Source organism: Melospiza melodia, chromosome 14, assembly GCF_035770615.1.
Source record: "Melospiza melodia melodia isolate bMelMel2 chromosome 14, bMelMel2.pri, whole genome shotgun sequence".
NCBI lineage: Eukaryota > Metazoa > Chordata > Aves > Passeriformes > Passerellidae > Melospiza > Melospiza melodia.
The window spans coordinates 5,369,509-5,390,615 of NC_086207.1; the positions used below are offsets into that span (position 1 = coordinate 5,369,509).

At 45.2% G+C, this 21,107-nt stretch overlaps 1 long non-coding RNA gene across 1 annotated transcript; it reads right to left on the reverse strand.

The window, feature by feature from the left end:
• Window positions 1-1,937: 1,937 nt before the first annotated feature.
• Window positions 1,938-21,064, reverse strand: LOC134424641 (uncharacterized). Its single transcript, XR_010029465.1, has 3 exons — window positions 20,977-21,064; window positions 3,565-5,043; window positions 1,938-2,500 (listed from the first exon to the last, which is right to left on the reverse strand). It is a non-coding gene; the product is annotated as an uncharacterized LOC134424641 (long non-coding RNA).
• Between the last annotated feature and the right edge of the window lie 43 nt (window positions 21,065-21,107).

A 21,107-nucleotide genomic window follows, 5' to 3' on the forward strand; every position in this document is an offset into this window, starting at 1 on the left:
TGGAAGCAGCAGAAATATCTTCTCTGTTTCCCTAGGTCAGGAATGCCACCCTGGGGCATTTCTTTTTATCTTGAATAGCCTACTTTAGCCAATTCCCAGAAAAATCACAGGTTCTCTGCAATGCCAAGCAAACCAGCATGGAAGGAATTGCTTTGGTTGGGAGCCATCCCAAGGCAAGGCCAGCTCAGGATGCTCCATATCTGAGTAACTGGAGCATTGCCCCATCCATTGAAAACAATTTGAGCAATTACTAACCCCAAAACTTTGTGACCAGAGTTTCTGTCTGATGTTTCAGTCTGGTTTTTGCTTTGAGCTTTAAAATGAGCAGTGGAGACATGAGAGGCAGTGGAATCAATGCTGAGGGTTGTTCCCATGTGCTACAGAGAGTGTTGGGTTTGGAGTGGGAAATTAAGCTAAAGAGGAAGTATTTTCTTCCAAAATAGGGGTCTTTCATGGCTTGTCAAGGTGTAGAGCAGCTGTTTCCTGCTCCTTCTCAAGCACCCACCATTGGGCAGTAGGTATCAGCTTGGAGAAGCTCTGGCCCAGGTGAGGCTCCTGATGTTACTCAGACAAATGGAGCCATTTCATCAGTGTGCTCTATTCCCCCCAAACCAGAAAGCAAGTTTCTAGGAATATACTGCTCATAACCATGGGCTAGCTCACAAAGGAGATAGAGATGCATGTAAATATGCTCTTCAGAGGAGCAAGAGAGAGCAGAATAATTTCTGGTGGTAACAGTGTGGTCTGATGGGTGAGCTGCTGCAGTGAAAGCCCAGGGAGAGCTGGGGTGGTGCTGCAGGGCCCGGGGATGGATATCTCAAACCTTTCCAAACCACTGAGGGAGAGAGGAGAGGGAAGGGGCAGGGGAAGGCTGGGGGAGGCACTGTCCATGTACACAGAGAGGGTCTGAGCCTCAGAGCGTGGGGTGGGCTGGGAATCCTGCCCTGAACACGAAGCGTGAAATCCATGTCCAACAAGAATTTCGGCTGGTGCATAATGTGAGCACTGGATGGCTCTGGAGCCAGGGCTGTGGCGCTGAGAGCGTTGAATTAAACATGGGGTGACTCAGCGCTGGTCCGCGCCAGGCTGGGAGCGGCACTGCGGGGACAGGTGCATTATTGATGGTTTCATTTTCCCCAGGTTTGAGCACCAGGCAGAAAAGCAGCGGCTGCGGCGCTTGGAGGGGGACACGGTGTGGTCAGACTCGGCATTTGCAACGCCTGCCTGCTCTTGTGCTGCTCCTGGAACAGGGATTTCTGCATCCAGCCTCTGCACCTGCAGGAGGGAGCCCCAAGGCAGGGCAGCACCGGTTCCATCCTCCAGCCCCAGAGCTCCGGGAGCTTTGGGGGATGCACAGCCGGCAGAGAGTGGCCCCTGGGGCTTGGAAGGGGGGAGAGCTCCTGAATTTGCCTTTGGCTTTGCTGATGATGCAAAGCCTTCATCTGCTTCTGGAGCTTGCCCGTGGACCCAGGGCCGGGAGCACAGGGTGTTCCAGCAGCCTTGGAGCAGCAGGAAGCAGGACCAAGCCTCGTTGGAACTGAGTGTGACAACTCATTACCTCACAGGAGGATGTTCTACTTCTATCCCAAAGCTTTCTGCTGTAAAAACTCCATCCTGTGTCTCCAGGCCCCAGCCCAGCGAGCAGCAGTGACTGCTGCAGGGCTTTGGGCTCAGCATCCTGTTCATCTCAGCTGGTTGGGATGTGAAGGGAAAGCCTTATGGAAAGGGTTGGAAAACGTGAGCTAGCACTCCTGTCAGGCTTTGCAGGGAGAGGCGTGGTTTGCCTCTTCCTCAGAACCTAATTTGAACCACAAGGATGCAATGAAAAAAAAAAACCAAAAACCTGCGTTGGAAGATTTTAAAGAACAGCTCGAACTAAAAAAGCAGCTGCCAAACCGAATTTCCATTATTAAAAATCAGCACTGATAAGAGCCATCTTAGATCAAATAATTTATTTAGTAATTCCATGTAAACACTTCAGATTTACTAGCAAATACAATGCTTGCTGTTCTTTTAAATAGATCATTCAAAAAATAAGAATCTATTATTAATGGCAGGTTGACTAGAGATCTCCATACTACTGTACAATAAGGAATTGGTTTTCTAATGGATTTAACATCTCGATTTTTCTTGTTCTGCATTTGCTTTACACAAAGCCCAAAGGACACAGGTTTGAACTGCTCCCTGACGATGCCACTGCGGCCCGGGGTGTTTTGGGGAAGGTACGCAGGCAACTCCTCCCATCCTGGCATTGGTGTGAGCTGATGTGAGGGTGGGGTGGCAGAGCTGGCGTGAACACTGTTCACAAACACACGCCTGTTCGGTCAGAAAACAGACAGGGAACGGTGGAGAACTTCTCTTTGGGATGTATAAAAGCAACGAACTCCATCGTTGGCATTTACTTATCAACACAGCAGTACACATACACGTATCCACAGTCTGGAAAAGCATCCTATGAGCTGGAGAAAGCAGTGGTTCTGAGGCTTGGTACACCAGTGCACTAAAACCAAAAGAATGATACCTTCTTACATAGTCAAATGAAAAATAAATATCTTTATTTTCTGCCTACTTTATTTCAGTTTTCAAATAAATTTTAAATAAATCTGTACAAAGTATACTGTTACAGTATATATTTGTAAGTGAACTGAAATGTCTAAGTGTAACAACACTACAGGAAAGCAGTAAAGATTGGCACATCTCTAATCAAGATTAACTTTTACACTCAAAAAATACCAACGCCTGTGAAAACCCTCAAGATATTTTTGGTATTTTTTATGCAAGTTGTAATGACAGACCAATTCTCCCCTGCCTTGAAAAGAAAATCACTTCTCACGGTTTTCAGAGAACATGAACATCTTTATGATGCTAAAGGGACACCATCAGGTGAAAAGAGAGAGAGAGATTTCAATTCTTAAAAAGCAAACGCTTTGGTCAAAAAATCAAGTCAAGTTTGAGGTTTGTGCACGTTTTCCATCTCCCCGAGCTGCGGCCGGGAGTGGCGGGGATGGAGCTGCTCTGGCCGGGCACGCAGAGCCTCGGGAGAGGAGCTGCTCCCCTTGCGAGCCACAAGGAATTCACACAGGGCTGCATTCTGTGGTTTCTTTTTCCCCCCAAAAGCAAGAAACTAAAATTGAACTGACAGTGTCCCTTTGCTCAAAATAAAGACTTCTGTGCTAGAGAGGTCAGGTACTGAAACAAACTTTTTCACTTTTTCACTTTTACATCTCAAAATTCAAGTTTTCAAATCCAACTGCAGTTATTAGATTCATGAGCTCTCAAAACCTCCTAATATTTTGTTAAATAATTCCCAACTGGGAATTGGGGATAAATACTACAGATTAAGAGTGAGAGTTTTCTCTCTTAATCTTTCCAAAGATATATTCACTCAAAGTTTACATGCTGAAAGTTAATCTTACATTAGAATGTAATTGGCTGCAACATAAACCTATAAATGAATCAACTACCATAGATTAAACTCTGTTAAATATTTCTAAGTTAATAAAATATTGACAGTATTATAAAATTACAGTATTTACAATAAGAAAAATCTAGACTAATATATACCTTTAACAGATCTCTTCTCCAATTTGGGATTGCAACGGAATTATGAATATATGAACAATTTTATTAGAAAGTTGCATTGCAATTATCAGGTTTTCCATTAGAGCTAGAGAGGGTGAGCTATCACTGCCTTTGGAAAAAAACAAAAAGTGACTTCTGGTGGTGGGGTGGAGCTTTTGAGTACCAAACTGGTAACAGGAGTCCTCCGCAAGACGTCTGAAGATAAGGTAGGACCAGCCTCAACTGCTCAGATTAAGGTTGTATTACAGAACTGCCAGCAATCAGAACCACCCAGGCTGCAAAAGGGGAGGAAAGGTAGTTTTCAGCTCAAAGTGCACAGCTGGAAGGGCTCCCCTCACTCTGGACTCCACCTAAGGCTGCAGGAGCTCTGATCAGCTCTCAGGAACCTCAGCTTGGGGTTGGTGAGGAGGAAATGAGCCACAGTGCTCCTTAAAGGGACATGGTTGGGCTGCAGCTATGCCAAAAACACCCCTGTCAACCCTGGAGGACAGAACCAGGCTGGGCATTTGAGATTCTCTTGGACTTGCTTTTTTAGGAGGTTTTTTTGGGGAAGGGACAGGGATGGGCTTTGGTTTGAGGGTTTTTAAAAATTTTTTTATTTTGTTTGCTTGGGAGAAAAAATTTGGCCGGGACTGTGCAGTAAACTCATTTTCTATCCTTCATCAGGTTCTCTGTTTCTGGGGTATTACCAAAATGTGCAGTGTTTGGGTGGCAAATACATGTGGGGAAAAAGGAGGCTTCAACATTCCCAAGTCAATTTGTCTTGGGATAAACCAAAAGCAATTGGAGTCCTTAAAAATCCCCAGCTGCTTTTGGGGTCTCAGACACCCAGTGATGTCCTTTTAAGGATCAGATCTTTCACTTGCCCTTTTTCCCAGCCTCGGAGGAGGAGTTTACAATGACTTTAGGAAGGGCCACGTTCACATTCTCTCCCTCCTCCCCACGTCACATTTGCTTTCTAGGAAAAAAGGGGGAGAAAAGTAAATTTCAAACTCCTTTCCCGCCCTTCCCTCCCCCGGTCCTGCTCATAGTAAACCAGAAATGGCAGTTTTTAGTGTATATTTTGGGATCAATTATTTTTTCAGCCCCAAGCCTGAAGATACTAGTGAGACCTACCCTCAGGCTTCAGAGAGGAGGAGCAATTTAGGGGTTTCTACCAGTTCCCGTGGTGGGCATGTGGGAACACCTCTGTCCTTAAAAGCAGGATTTAAAATGGTAAAAGAATAATTTGTAAACTGGAATCTACATTACCAACAGAAGGCTCTAGGTCCTGCGGGCTCCAGTTCCCAGAGATGCAGAGCAGGAAAACTAGAAAGAGAACTTGGTACCTTTCAACCACCTGCTGGGTTGTACTGGGGGGAAGTGGGGAATGAGAGAGACAAAATGCCAACTGACCTTATAAACAAAGGTATGTTTAGGGCTTCTGGTTTCAGGAATAAACCGATATTTACTGGTAAAAGTCTGCCAAAAAACAAAAACAGAAACACAGGATTACTGGTAAATATTGGTTTATATGGAGAATTTAAAAAAAAATAATTAAAAAAGAGATGTCATTGTGCTCCTGATCTCCACGTGCTCCCAGGTGGGAGCTGAGAACCGACCCATGGCATCCCTGCACCCAGCAGTGTCTCTGGCACCTGGACACCTCAAACCAGAAGCCTTGTGTTGAGAGGAAAGTCGTGTTTGTTTCCCTTACTCCCCTTAAACGATATGTTTCTGGATTCCCCCCTCCCTCCTCTGCAAGGCTGGTCCTATGGGGGTTTGGTTCAGGAGTGGGAAGTCTGCTTCCAAAAGCACTTGGAAGTGAATTTGTACATAATATGGTATCTCAGCACAAGGCTGCTGGGGCCTGAGCCTCGGCTGCTCCCTGAGATACCATAAAATATACAAGACTGAGTGGATATTTTAAATAAAGCATTTTCTTGTAAGTGGCATAAACCCATTCATTTTATTTACATGCTTATTTATTTCCAAAAATAGAGTTGGTCCACATTGGACAAGAGAAATCAAGAAGCCATACAGTAGAAGAGTTAAAAGTCCAACATTTAACCAAAGTACAATGAAATTCCAGAAGTCTGTGGCTGACTTGAACCACAGAAACATACACATGAGCCACACAGACATTTGTACATAGAGCATTATATTACCAATAATATTTGCAAACATGAGGTCAAGATGGCTAAAAACCCAGCAGGACTGACCCGGGCGTCCTGGCTGAACAGAAGTGGGTGCTGAGGGGCCCTCACTGCTGTGGGGAAACACAACTCTCCAGAGATTTTGCTTCACTTTTGATTTTTTTTCTTTAACTGAGAAAGTCCTAATTTTTCTGCCCTGGGGATCCAAATTGAGGACAGGGTGAAAGCCAACCCCACATTAGGAGCTCCCTAAATGCCGGGGCGCCGGGGGCTCAGACCTGCGGGACAGCGCGGGCGCCACAGGGCACCGGAACCCCACCGAGGGCAAACTCTGCCCTCTGCCACTTGGCCTTAAAGACCACCTGGAAAAGAAAAAATGGGCATTTATACCCTTGTGGTGTGCTGAAAAAAGGTCTGGATGGGGTTTGCCTTGAGAACAAGGATTTCCCTCCCTTGCCATGGGCAATTTTTGGCATTAGTTATTTCAGTCCTGTCTACCTTTTCTGGAAGATCGCAAATATCCTAGAGGATGTTGCACTGACAGGTGAGAGAATAACTTTTTTACATTAAAAAAAACCAAAAAAAACCAAACAAATACTTGGAGGATGGACAGCAGAAGAAAAAAAAATAAAAAACAACAAATGGAAAAGATGCCTTATCTCTGTGTGAGGGCCCAGCTCTCTGGGTATCTCCATGGACCTCACCATGACAATATCTCAGTGTCTCCAAAGGATGGAAAAACAGACTTAAATCTCTATGTTCTGCTGCAGAGAATCACAGCAAGTAAAAGGGGGAAGACAGTTTTAGCACTTCTGGTACTTCTACAAACCACCTACTACATGGAGTAGAACCAAACAAAAAGGGTATAAACTAATTTTCCTTTTTCAAGTCATCTTTGACACTCACACTATTAAGCCTAGTCCAATGTGAATGCTAGTACAGAGCTAATGTACAGAATACCAGCGATAATTATCAGTACCTAACAGGATTTAAAGGCAAGTATACTCAGTACATTGATAAAAAACACTAGGACCAGAACCAGAGCTCTGACAGCAGTTACACAAAGCAGCCGTGCAGGTCTCTAAGAGGACAGAGCCTTTAGCACAAGTCGCTATGATCATCTGAGCCTGTGACAGACAACTCGATCTCCTAATTTGTTTCCTAGAACATCTCTAATTGCAGATGTGAAATACATTTGAAAACAGAGATGGGCCTGATCCTGTGCAGCTGGGTACATACAACACACCCCAGTGGAACTCAAAGCCCAGATTCCTAAAGAGAGAGCACAAGAAATTGTTGTCTTACATCAAATAACTATCATGCAAGCATACCACGACGGTCTTATATTGAGTAACTTCAAAGTCAGCTGGTATAATTTAACTAGAAGTGAGCAATCTAATGGATTTCTAGGGGTAGGGACAAAGGTTGTGCCAGTGACAACCACCTGATCACCAGGGAGAGCAGCACAGGGACACTGTGGGGCTCTGATGAGCTGTGGTACAGAGGAGCTCCTGCTCAGCAGCCCCACAGACCTGCAGCACACCTGGGATGAGCAGGATTCCTGTGGCAGGCTACACACCTTCCCTTCATTTACTCTGCTACCACAATCAGAGTTCTTCCTCCTGAATGAACAATTCACTTACAGCCTGGCACACTGAGGGAGCATTAAAAATTACTTTTTTTTCCCCCCTGTTGCTGTTGCCTCACATGTCCCAGGGTCAGCCCCATGCTCACTGCACCAAACCTTATGCTCTTCTCAATTTTCCTGCCACAACCAGGCTGGGGTCACTTCTCCAGTATAACCCAACCACTCTGCTCCTTGTCTTTAAACACAAACTCTGAGTGAAAGCCTCACAGTGCCTGCAGTTATCCTGCTTTTATTACAAACTCCAATGACTTATCAAAGCACTCACTCTTTGGTACCATCATCTACTGGAGACAGGGAAGGTGGAGAAGCCAGGGTACTTGCCATGACTCCTGGACTTTTAAGAAGCCTAAAATTAAGCCAGAGCAGCAAAAGGTTGCTGTGGCTGACACCAGTTACCTGTGGGTTCTCCTGGGTCTCTTGGGAAGAGAGGTGACACAGGTCTGAATGCGCACACACCAACAATCCCCCCTCAAGAACAAACCCAGGCAAGAGCTGGAAGATGCTGCCCAGACCTCTGCTCCTCCTCCTTCCCTTGATAAAAATCAAGACATCTGAGTTTTTCCTTAGCAAGAAGCAAACAGAACAGCCACAATATCAGCTGCTGAGGCACACTCTGGGATCTGGCAGACCTGCAAGTCCAGCTCAAGGCAGGAATTTGAACTGGGGGTGTTGCTTTACAGGAGAAATCTAGATTTCTCTAGATTACCCAGTATTCTGGGGTGGTTTCTCCCCTCAGAACAGACTTTGCAATCTGGACCTAGTGCTGTCCACCACACAAGTTTCATGAAAATGAACCTTTCTTCACCCAGCAACTTTGGGTTGACCAAACCATTGAGTGGAACTCTTTTGCTCATAGGCTGAAGATGCAGACCTGGAAGGCTTTAATCACCTTCTCTAACTAGACTTTAGTCAACCTTTTGCTTCCCAAGTGACAAATAGCAACTGCAACCAAAGAATGACTCTGTGGTTGGTATTTCTCTTCTCATTGCAAGCCTATTTTTTATCCTGCTGTTTGTCAATGTGTTCAGGCATTGTGGTAGGCGCCCCAGCAAACCAGACTGATCATAGAATCAAAGAATGGATTGGGTTGGAAGGGATCACCTGCTCCAACCCCCTTTCTCTGCAGAAAGTATGTTGCTTTCTACCTCTTACACACTGAAGAGCTACAGCACTCCAGCTTCACCTTCTCAGACTGGAGTTCAGGGTTGCTGATCTGCAATTCCCAGTGCCCTGACTAATACTTTAATTAAAAAAAAAAAGAATAACCTGACATTAGGATGTTATCTAGTCATGGAGAATACGAAGCTGATTTTTGACAGCCCTGTTTTTGTTAGTACCTTTAAGAGTTTCAGTCCCAAGCTTTTTTAAAACCCCTTGATACATCTGTTGCTCCTCCACTTGAATTTCCTACTTTGCTCCAGCATCTCTGCCTCACTTGAGTTTCAGAGGAAGGCTCCTTATTCCACCCAAAAGGACAGCAGGCTCTCAAACGTGCCCTGTGCTCCAGAATGACGTGGAGGAGTCACTTCAGCAGCATGAAGTAGTGCAGGAAATGAATTCTGCCTTCAGTCCTGCACAGCCAGATTTTCTCCCCAGCCTTGTGTCTGATGTCCCTCAGACAGCATTGGCTCCCCAAAGCCCCCAGCTCTGCAAAGCCCCTCCTAAACTGCTTCATTTCCCACTCATGGTTACCTGCCCTACCACATGGCCCTTCCAGTCTGCTCCTCCAGAGCTGGATTCTGTCCTTGGGTGGAATCTTCCTGAACTCCAGAAATCCCTTCCTTTATAACTATTTTCAACAACAGTTTTAGGGTTGTTCATTCCTTCATGGCAGAGTTCTGCCTCACCTGGATGCCAGTAACCTTCCCAGGTACCTGTGGTAAGCCTAAGACTTCATTTTTCTGATCTTCTCCCCTGCAATATTTTGGAACAAAAGAGTCACTTTTAGTCCAGCACCTTCTACCCTGAGAATGCTGAACCTGCAATTCAGTGACCCCAGGTGGTCACTGCTACTTAACAACTCAACAATAATTGTATTTTGAATTATGTCTTATGTTTTAGTCCTGAGCAAAGGCTAACTCTAGACCAGGCTGTTACAAGAAATGATCCTTTAAGTAAATCAGTATGTTTGCTCACCAAAATGTTAGCCAGTTCCTTCCCAAACAATCTGGCCAGATAGCATGGCCATAATAGAATTCACTTTTTCTAACAGGTTTATGAAGATGCATGAGCCTGGTTTTTTTCCCAAGGTTCATGAAATCCTCAACTTTCCTTTTGACTGGAATAGAAAACTTCCTAATACCTCCATGTCATTAAAATACAGAATTTATATCCAACATAAATGTGGCTGTTTGGTCATCAGTACTCCAATTTCCTCAGATTTTACAGCAACCTTTTAGATGTAGTGTTTTTCCTTTATGACCTAACATACCTGCTACAATGGCAGGTAATGCAGTATCCTATTGATTTCCATCACCCCCACCATGTTTCAATCAGAGCAGCTGTGCTGAGGTCGTTTTTCACCACCAAGCAGTTTACAACAACTATTTTTGTCTCCTGTTTCCACCCTGTTGTGCAGATGTGCCCGTTCCTTACTCCAGCCCTGTCCCTCTCGTGCACACAACTCTGCTCCCAACCTCCAGCCCCAACACCTCAGCCTCCCGCCAGCCTCTGTCCTCCCCAAACCCTGCCCACCTCCTGTGCCACAGGCTGAAGTGGAAATGCTGTGAAGTCACAGCTCCTCAATTCATGTCCCTGTCACAGCCTTTTCCCAGGCACACACACAACTTCAGGAACAGGCACTGCCACATCCTAAATTCCTCCTGGATACCCAGTTTAGCTTCCCAGGTATCTCAGCTTCAAGAATGCAGGCTTGCCCCCAACACTCTGATACCTTTCAAGGTTTATGTGTCCATCAACAGGGAAACAGTTTGATGGAACTCCTAATCATTGGGAGCTTGTACTTCCCATCACCAAATTCTCTGCCATTCAGACCTCCCACAGCTGCTTTTCCAGCTTCTGGAGGCATCTCCAGAACACAAATCAACTCCTCAACCAAGGCTTTGGTTACAAATCACCCCTTCAATCTTGTCCAGTTTCAAGTCTCCACAAGGCAGGGCAGACAGTGCTGTGGTGGCAATGAACCCTGACCATGCTTATTTATTTCCAAAAATAGAGCTGGTCCACATTAGACTAGAGAAATGTCCAATTCTCTTGGATTGGACAAGGGTTTGGTGCCATCTCTCCTCAGCAGCTCAGCAGTTCTGGCCTCAGGATGCTTCCTGCAGCCTGGAATGCCCCCACTTGTTGCTCCATATAGTATTTCATCAGCAGATAATCACTTGCAAAGCGTGTCCTCTCTGCACTCTTGTGTGCAGTTCTTTGTGCAATTAAGCCAATGTACTTTGATTCCCATAATTAAGCTAGGAATTTTACTTTATGACCATATAAAGTCCATCTTCAAACCAAAAATAGACTGACCATTAACAGATTCTTTTTTTTAAATGACTTTAAACCGCCAATTAGGGACTTGCATTGGACAAGATAAGTTACATATGGCCTTGCAGAAGCCTGCAAGGACTCATTTTCCAGGACTTTTATTGACAGGTGAAGCTCAGAAGCCAACTTTTTTTTGTAAGATAGAATGAGCCTCTGATCACAGCAGATCTATCCACAAACCAAACTGTTCACATGCATGAAAGCAGAGATGGCTTTTACATGAATCTGCAGTGCTCAGTTCAGAGTTATTAATGACAGAAAATAATTCAAAGCCTTTAGTCCCTGCTTTGCTCAGACCTGCCTGGTTGCCCTTCAGCAGCCCCTGGCAACAGTGAACGTACTGTCATTTATTATTTAAATAAAACAATCTTTTTAATAAAAAGAAATTCTGACCCCATTTAAACTCTCTACCTGACAAGACACCAGCTTCTTTCCTTCACCTCTGGTGCTGCTCATGCAACATTTTTTTTTAAGCTGACCTGCCCACACAGCTTCTGATAAGCCAATGCTACATTGCCAGCTCTCCTCAGCATCACTCGAGTGGGAGGTTTAAATACCAGATTTCACAAAACCCTTTCTCCATGATTCCTAGCCCTGGCATTTCTTGAAGTATTGACAGATCGGCAAGCCTTCCCAAAAGTGAGCCAGCTGGACCTGCTTCTGCTGGACTGCTGCAGAGGGAAGAGCTGGTCCCTGAAATCCCAGCACTCACCTCTCGAGCCCTAGGTGAGTTTTGAGGAGCCTGGACCGGCTGACACCGATGTGCCCATGCAGACTCACCCCCTGCCCATGTGAGATGCCTGGGCAAAAGGTGAGCCCAGGCAAGTTCCAAACCTCAGCAGACTGCAGGCAATAAAGCCAGCAGCCTACATAGTGCTCACTATTGTGCAACCAGGATGGAGCACGGAGAAATAAAATGCATTCCCTAGGGAGACACCAGAGCAAGCACAAGCTGGGGGACAGCCACACCCACACCAAGGTGGCTGCCTTTCAAATGACAATGCTGCTCCCAGACATTCCAACAGACAGGTCCTGCCTGAAGCACAAGCACTGTCCTGCACTCTGACAGCCACCTTTCTGCCCAGAGTGAGAACAAAACCCCCCAAACCTCTAATGGCCCAACCTTGATGGGCACACAGCAATTTGAGCCTGAGTCGCACAAGACATTCACCAGTCACAGAAAAAACAACCACTGCTCATTTACTGACTCTCAGCTGCCAGCAACAGAAACTATCCAGGTCCATGATATGGACACAGCCCCCTCCAGCCTCACCTCAACACCAGCCACATCAGCACAACCATGCTGGGGGGGATCAGCCCCACAGCAGCCACCCCCAAACCCCCCGTGCCCATGCTGGCCCGTGCATCAATCCAGAGCACGGTGTGATGATGTCTGAGAGCCCAGGCTCAGCTCCCAGACCCTCCTGCAAGCACGACAGTGGCACCTCCCAGCCCAAATGCTGCCCTGTGTCTGTCAGACAGGACCTCCTGCACCCACGGGGCTGCTGCACGGTGTCTGCCCCGTGTTCAGTAACAGCCAAACCCACCGGGGTCAGCACGGCCACGGCCCTTCAGACACAGCTTGCAAGCCACTTTCACAAGCAATTCTCCATTGAAATCAACATCATGACTGGGATGACATTTCAACACAAGGAGGTTTTTCTCCAAAAGCTGTCTAAATCTCTCCAAGTCATGCACTTGCCGTCCCAGCGGCGCGCACTGGATCAGCTCCCACAGCAGCCACCTCCCTCCGAGGTCTCCCCAGCCAAGAGGGGCACATCCTTCCACACTGCCGATGTAAATCCACACCTCTCACCTCTCCAGTCTCGAACAGAAAGAATGAAGCTGGTTTTTCTTGCTTCCTGCATATTTCAAGATAGTGTTTCAAGAAAAAATGCTTCAGTGCCACAGCCAGGGAGACTCAGAAACTCAGACTCTCAGCAGAAACTCCCACTGCCAGTGTTACAGTCAATCCTCTTTGCACTTCAGTCTGCTGTGTGGCCCAAGACACAGAAAGGGCTAAGGTGTGTATTTTTGCAAAGCTAATGTCAGAATGGACAGCAAACCAACTGATCACCAACAAAGCCAAGGAATTGTCTGAGTTAAGACTGAGTTCCTGCTGGGGAGATCCAGCAGATTCCTGTTCAAACCAAAAACCCTCCCAGCTGATGGCTGACCCAGAAAGGAGCAGAGGTTCACCACATGTCATGAACTCCAGCCTCAAGAGGAGGTGTGGAAATGGCCAGGGTCACCAAGCTCAACAGCAAAGTAGGCCCTGCTCAGGACCTGACAGCTATGTTACCTGTGTTTGGATATTTCACTCTCCTGTGAGCTCTAGCTTGGCATGATAAACCTAATGCCCACTGGTTGGTAAAACTTGTCTTAGTTAAACCCAAACTGTATCAGGTCTTGTGTCCTTAGGCTGCTCCAAGGTACCTCACACAAGGACAGCAGAATTTCCCCACCAAACCACACATCCAACTCGAGCTGCAGAGGTACTGCCACAGCCCAGGTGATGTCTGCTCACCCAAAACAAGACAACACCCACATACAGGCAAAATCTACAGCCAGCCTGAGCAGGCTGCGCCTTGGCTGGCCACGGTGCCTTCCAGAGCAGAGAGCTCAGGACCAGATCCTGTCTCTGGGTAAAGGAGTGCCAGCAGTATCGATCTGCAGGGGGACAGTGAAGCATTGTTTGGGGATATCCAGCCATTCACTCTGTCTTGTTTTAATCAGTCAACATTCAAAAGACAGATAGTGAGGCCAAAAGTTCTCTATCTTTATCTTTTTTCACTTAATCTCCAGCTGACATTTTTTTTCTGTGAAAACACGCCTCGTTTCTTGCTGTATGACTTCAACTCTCCCTCTCCTGTGATATTTTGCCTCAAACAGGCTACACAACCGGTTACTACTTTTATAGAGGTGGGAGTGACATGCTTTGACTCTTCCAAAACACAAAATGCTCATCTGGCTTCAGGCACCAAACTGCTACGATGGGGGCCAGCAGAGCCACCCCAGCTGGGGAGCTCAGTGTCCTCTGCTCCATGATCCCTTGGGACCACAGCCTGACACCCCTCAGCAGCTTGTGGCAAAGAGCCACTGTCATCAGGCTCTCATGGCCTTCTCTAAGAGCTGTGCTGATGCTGAAGCACTTGTATGGCAGCCCAGGTGCACCTTGGCCATCCATCTCTGCCACATCCCCTCTCCCACCTTGCTCCAAAAGCCTTTTTCTACCCTCCAGACACACAGCACCTTTGCTGTGGCTGCTGGGAGCTCCTCCCCTGGACAAACTCCCTCACCCAGCCTGAGGCTGCCAGCTCAGGAAATGCCTTTGTTAGTGACAGCACCATGCCTGCCCCAACACCGACCTGCTCATCCTTTCCCTTTCAATGGACTCCTCCAGCAGCAACTTCTATGCCAACCAAATTGCAGTAAAATATCCAGAAAGCCATTGGAGAAGTAACACTGTGAACCCCCTACAAATAGATGATTTGGCCTTCAATTCTCTCTGCTATCTGCAGCTGTTCTGCACTAACAACAAGCAACACACAGCCCAGAAAAGCCTCGTGGCCCACTTGTAATTCACAAGAAGTGGGATGGTTGCAGACCCTGATGTGAGCTGCCTTTCTCCCAGACTGCAGTGCTGCTAACACACAGCCCGTCAGGAACTGAAATGCTTTGGAAAGACAAGCAAAGGAGGATAGGCAGGCTAAGAGAAACTCCCAGAGCCATCTGGCTCGAGCTGGGAGCAGAGCAGAGCAGAGCAGGGCAGAGCAGGCAGCCCAGCTCCAACTGCAGAGCTTCCAGAGAGGAGCATCCTTCCTGGGCCATCACCCCCAGCCATCCCAACACAACACACACCTCTTCTGAGAAGAAAAAAAAAAAATCATGGACTTCAGGCCCAAAGATTAGGCTCTGGGAAATATGAGCTTTTAAAAAAGGCTATAATTTTGGAAGTCCATTTAAATTAACCTTAACTAGCTTTAAACTCTATATACGTATCTCCTTGCCACGCTCGCAACCCACGCACATTTTGCAGTGCCAGTGAGCTAAATCATGTGCAAGCGAGCAGAGTAAAAGGAACCACAAAAAAATAAAAAAAAGCTCTGGGCAGAAACTCTCTTTCATTGTTGCAACGGCAAAGGAGATGGCAACAGCAGAAGGAATCAGGAATAAAAATGGAACTCGCTTGTTTACCTTGTCGGTTTTGTCAAAACATTGTGACAACGCTTTGCGTGCAGCCAGTTTCTCTGTTCTGCCACCAAAAATTCAGAGCCCTTCACCTTTCTTCACGCATTACGGGAGAAAGCCAAGAGGAGTAAAACTTTTAGGGAGAGAAATGAGTGTGCAAAAGATATAAAAAAGCCCGGTATGAGAATTTCAAACTACTGGGCTCCTCTTCCAGATAGTCCAAACACCACCAGGAACAGTGACCCTCCAGCTGCACAAGCTGAGTTAACGAGGAGCAGGCAGCCAACGAAGGAGGAGAGTAAGACAATAAAGGGAAAGTTTGGGTAAGCCTGACAAAAAGCAAAAGAAAAAAAGAAAAAAGAAGTAAAAAAAAGCCAGGGGAAAAAAAAAAGCTGCAAACTGGGTTTCTAAAAAAGATAAATTCTTGACAGTGTCTTTTTAAAAGAGAAACTCACAGTGCTTCAGGCAGAGCCCTACCTCTCCAAAAGCCATGCAATCCAGTAGGAAGCAGCAGGTTTTTGAAGGAGCAAATTGCACAGCTGTGGAAGAATTTGCCTTTACTGCCTTCTTTCCAACTCACCTAAGAGAGATTCAATGTCTACCTGGAGGACTAGCAAAACCAAGGAAATTCGTTGGTTCTAGTTAGACTTTTGAGGTTTTCATGCTTGAAGAGAGCCCCTAAAATGTAAACCTGTTTTAGCATTCTTGTACATTAATGTCATCGTTCTCCCTTGCTGACTCCCACAACTTCTGCCACAGACAAGTCAATCAGATTTGGTATATGCCCTGGGACAGGGAAGGGGAGGGCTGGGTTTAAAGCAAACAAGCAACCAAAAAATAATTATGTCAGTGCTCTGCAAGGTGTTGGATCCAAGCTCGGTGGATCTGCTGAAGTCTTCGATCCAAAACACTTGGCAATTTGACTTAAAAAAAATCAAACAAAAAACCCTTTGACCTGTTGAACTTAAAGAAAAGCAAGTGGCAGACCTTGGAGGAAGGGCGACAGCGTGTGAGGGTGCAAAAACATCATGTGCTGTAGTTCACCACTTTAGAAGAAATCAGAGTTTTGCTTTGGTTGGTTTTGCTTTTTCTGAAGTGCCAGGGAAAGGCGCTTCCCAAAGGGCGACTTTGGAGTTTACAGGCGCCAAGGTGGAAGCGTGGAGTGAGGACATGCCAAAAACATCAGGTTTGCATAAACCCTTCTGGAAAAAGTGCACCTTGGTTTTAGGAAAAATGCATATCTACCAAATCTCCACTGACCAGGGGCCACTTGTGCACGCAAAGTTGCATCAATTGGCAGCATCAATGCTGACATTTTTGCCTTCTCCTTCCACCCCCCTCCCCAATTTTTTCTTTTTCCTTGGGAGACACAGAGCGCCACTGCATTAGAACGTACAAGAAATGAAAACAGTGAGTACGACTGATATAGATCCATTGACTTTTTATTACAAATGTACTTGATCACTTGGCTTCAAAAAAGTTTAAATCAACCCCTATTTTCTGTACGCCAGTACAAAGTAAAATCTATTTTACAAATTAAATACCTAAAAATTTGACAAAAATATTAAAGTTTGATGGAAAAAACAGTTATAAAAATCTTAAATCCCCTTTTAAGAAGATAAGAGATAACATTCCCTCCCAACCCCCACAGTCCTGTTATACAATATTAATAGTCATTTTTTTAGAATAGGTAGGTATGTTATATCTTGCTGTTAGCATACAAGTCACTCTAATAGCTTTATCTGTATATACTCCAGTTAGTGCATGAATGTCATCTGATTGAATATAATCAACTATCTTTAACTGATCCCTAATTTACATTTCATAGCTTGCATAGTTTGAAGGGACAAAGGTTACACTACAGCTAATCATAAAAAAAGGTGGTTACAGTGCTATTTTTAAAGGCAACAAAGTAATTGCTCCCAAAAAAAAAAAAAACCCAAACCCAAAACTAAACGAGAAAAAAGAAGTTACCGGTCGGCTCTGAGCAGGGGTTAAATCCCCGGCAGCAGCTCTGCCTGGCTCACGGGGTGGGCTCTGCGCCCGCCCGCTGCCCCCTCTGCGCTTCCCCCAGCCCCGGGACGGGTCGGGAGCCGCTCTCCCGGCAGCGCTACGCCCAGCGCATTTCAACCCCTGCGAGGGATACGCGCGAAGTGACACTGTCAAGTATTTATTTAGGTTTTTTTCCAATTGAATTTTCAAAAAACGAAAAGCCCTCCGCGTACGGGCGCGCCCGGCTGCGAGCTCGGAGCGCTCCCGGTCCCCGCGGCCGGCCGGGCTCCTGCTCGCCCGCCGGTCCCGCCCGGCCCAGCCCGGGGCTCCCGGTACCGGCGCTCGGGGGATCCCCGAAGGGTCCGGCCGGGCCCCCCGGCTCCCGGGAAGCTGCTGGCTGCCTCCCGCCGCAGCATCGTAAGCGGGACCGCAAAGAAGAGGCAGGAATCAACAGCGGCTCGTGCTGTTTCTTTTTTTCTTTTTTATTTAAATTCTCAAAGACAGAGCAATTTCATTTTTTTGTTTTCATTTTAACAAAAAAAATAGAATTTGAATTCGGAGGACATTTCCCCGTTAGCATAAAACCACTTAAAAGGTGGTTGTATTTCAATGGTAAATTACTTGACAGTGTCCCTTTAACTTAAAAATAAAATAATGTCAGTATTGCAATGAATTTCAAGTTTTCTTGCACGTAGTCATTATAAAGTAGCTTTTATCATGCTCTTGGACCTATTCTACAAGACATTTAAAAGCATATCATCAAGGAAAATATAAGGCATACTTCTCAGGAATTAGGTATCTTGGCACATTTGAGCATACTGTCTTTTTTTAAAACAACACATATGGTCAAATATACCTTTCTTCTTCTAACATTAAACAGGGTTTTCTGTACTTTGTTTTAAATACTGAGATATTAGAGCCTTGGTAAAGTACCGAGCACCTCCGGGAAAACAAAAATTAAAACAAAAAAAGCAAAAAAAGGAAATCCGATGAAAACTAAAACAACGAGGAGCAAAATCCCACGAATCTTTACAGTCATTTTAGTCTTTCGTTATCATCATTCATCAAGTCCTTGAACATACAGAACGTGCGTTAAAAGAAGAAAAAACCAAAACGAAACAAAAACAACAACAAAAAAAAAAACCAAAAAAACAAAAAAAACAAAAAACCGAAGGAAACACGCAGAAGAAACCCAAAACGAGACAAAAACTGACCACAAGTTCTCGGCCACTGTTCACAGAACTGCCCGCGGGCTGTCCCAGGCTGCACTGCTGTGACCGGACCCGCGCGGCCCGTGCGCTCCTGCAGTCAGCCGGATCCTGGGCAGGATCCGGGCGGCGCGGGCGAGGAAGACCACGGGAGGAGCCTGCCTCGTTAGCGATGCTGCCAGGAGCCGGCAGGGACGGAAGGACACTCTGCCGTGCTCTCCTCGCCTCCCGGCACTTATTGCTGGGAACGCACCGCGGCGGCGGCGTTGGAGCTACGGGCGCCGGAGCGCGTCCGTCGGCAGCGCGACAACTTTGGGGAGGGCAGCGAACAGCAGGACCGAGACAATCAATCAAGTAGCAAAAATAACACCAAAGCAATTAAATTCCTAACTACGTCTAGCAGCATGGAGAGTGCAGTCCCGACACATCACAGTTGAAGTACAATAATCGCTGGAACTGCCCATCCAGAGCCTCCGATTCAGAAGCAGGTTATCAGACACATGTTTACATGCAATTGAGAACCATTTCAAATGTCACATTACGCACTCTGAAAAGCTTATTTCACTACTGGGAAATAGGAAAAGTGCACATTAAAGCAATTTTAAACATTTCCAGTGATTGTTTAAAAAGAAACAGAAACACCTCGCTACCAGCGGCTCGTGTTTAACTTTCTGTGAACACTAACAGCAAACTTCTTTCAAGGGCAATAATGCATGGTACAATGGAAACAGCTTGTTTTGACACTTACAGTACATCTCAAAAAAACCCCCAGAAAAACAAACCAACAAAATAAAAACCCCAAGAAGAAAAAGGGAATTATAATTTCAACTGGGAATAAAATGACAGCAGGAAATCAAATTCTTTAAAACAAGCTTTTTTTTTGTTTTCTCCCCACCCTTCAGAAACTCCATCCTTGCCCCTCAGTAAAGAAGCGCTGGCAGCTCCTGCTCGCACAGGAGCAGCTCAGGTCTACCTGACCCCTAACTCAGCCAAGACCATTCAGCAAAATGATTGCATTCCCAAAAAACTTCCGAGTGGAACAAGATTCTAGTTTCTCTGAAATGCTCTCTACTGAATTCCAGCCAAGAAAAGAAAAGAAAAGAAAAAACAAAAAATAAAGTTTTGTTTTCACTGTTTAAGGCATCTTTTTTTTTATAACATTTTCTCTTCACTCGCAATGATGATAGTCATGCAGCAGTTTAATGATAAAAATATATTAATATTTTACTATACAGCAGCAAGAAGTTAGTCAATTAAAAGCACACCAACTTTTTTTTTTTGTTTTTTAAGAAAAAAAAAAAAAAAACATAACTGAAAAACAACGAAGACAACCTGTAAAAGTCTATTATTATTCTTCTTATTATTACAATTTGGAGAACACACCTGGACAGATTAGTGTTCTGACAAATCTGTGTTTCCCTAGCCTGGGCTTGGAGCAGAGCCCGCGCCCGGCGGGAGCTGGGACGGGGAGGGCAGGGCACGGCCAGGCTGGCCAGGTATGTAGCCAGTAATAAGAACTAGCACCACAGCTACATGGAAATCCATGACGGACACACACCGGCTTGGCTTTCACTGTCCAACCAAACTCCGACCCCCATGGCTCAGTGGGATCACGCTGCCCTCGCTGCTTCCTAACTTCCTACGGGAGTGAACAGGGATCAAAGCATCGCTGCGGACCTCGCCCGAGCTCGGGACATAGTGCTAGTGCCAGTGGCCACACGGAAAGACTCGCTACCTGCTGTCCAAAAACAGGTGGACTGGAAACCGCTGCACGTCAGGTTAAGTACTTTTAAGTACATAGAATAAAAAAAATATATTATGAACAATACAAGTACATCTCATATACACAATAATGACAATACGCCTACTCAGTTGTAAACCAAACAGGTGCAGAAAAAAAATATTATGGGAGGAAATTCTTTACTTTTCGTTTTTTTTTTTCTCTCTCTCTCTCTCTTTTTTTTTTTCTTTTCCTCTTTTCTTTTTTTTTTTTTTTTTTACTATTTGAATAACTTTGGTTCAAACGTAAAAATCACAAGTTAGCAAATTTCATTTAAATGCCTTTTTTAATAATTTTTCTTCATGTTCACAGAAGTTTCACTGACCATTTTTATATGTTTAAGGTCCAGATGCAATGCATATTGTATAAAAGAGAGCACTTATTGTTTACCTTGCATGAATTAAACCTACGTACCTTTTAACTCTACAAACTTCTGCATAACATTTAGACAAAGCTCAGACACACAGCATGCCTAGCCCTCATATATATATACACATCTCTAATCACAGGTATATAGGGTGTCAAATATACTATAGTAACCTCCATGTAAGGTTCGAAATTTGGTAACAAAATGAGAAGAAAAAACTAAAAATATTATTTTACGTGTTCTAAAATATCTCTTTTTTTTGTGCTAAAGTCAAATGTTAGCTCAACATGAAAAGGACTTTTTTATATAATTCAGCAATATTATAATCTTGACCATTTTTGCAAACACTTTTAATAATAATAGCTTAAACGTGTACAAAAGTTCTCGGTTAATTAGGGAAATAAACACTCAGTTCTTTATATTTTTAATCAAGTAGGAAACACAGTTCATATATAATGTTATTACTTTTTTTTTTGACTCTTTTTTTTTTTTGTGTGTTTTGTTTTTTTTTTTTTTTTTTTTTTTTTTCCTGTTTTGTTTTGTTTTTTTTTTTTTTGTTTTTAGCAGCTGCTTACTGTTTGATACGGTGGGTAAAGTGGAGGAACATCCAGCGATGGGTGGCGGGTCTGAGGCGCTGCTGCTGCCGGGCGGCGGGGGGGGCGCCGGGCGGGCGGCGCGGCCGGGGGGGCTCCGGGCGGAGGGGGGG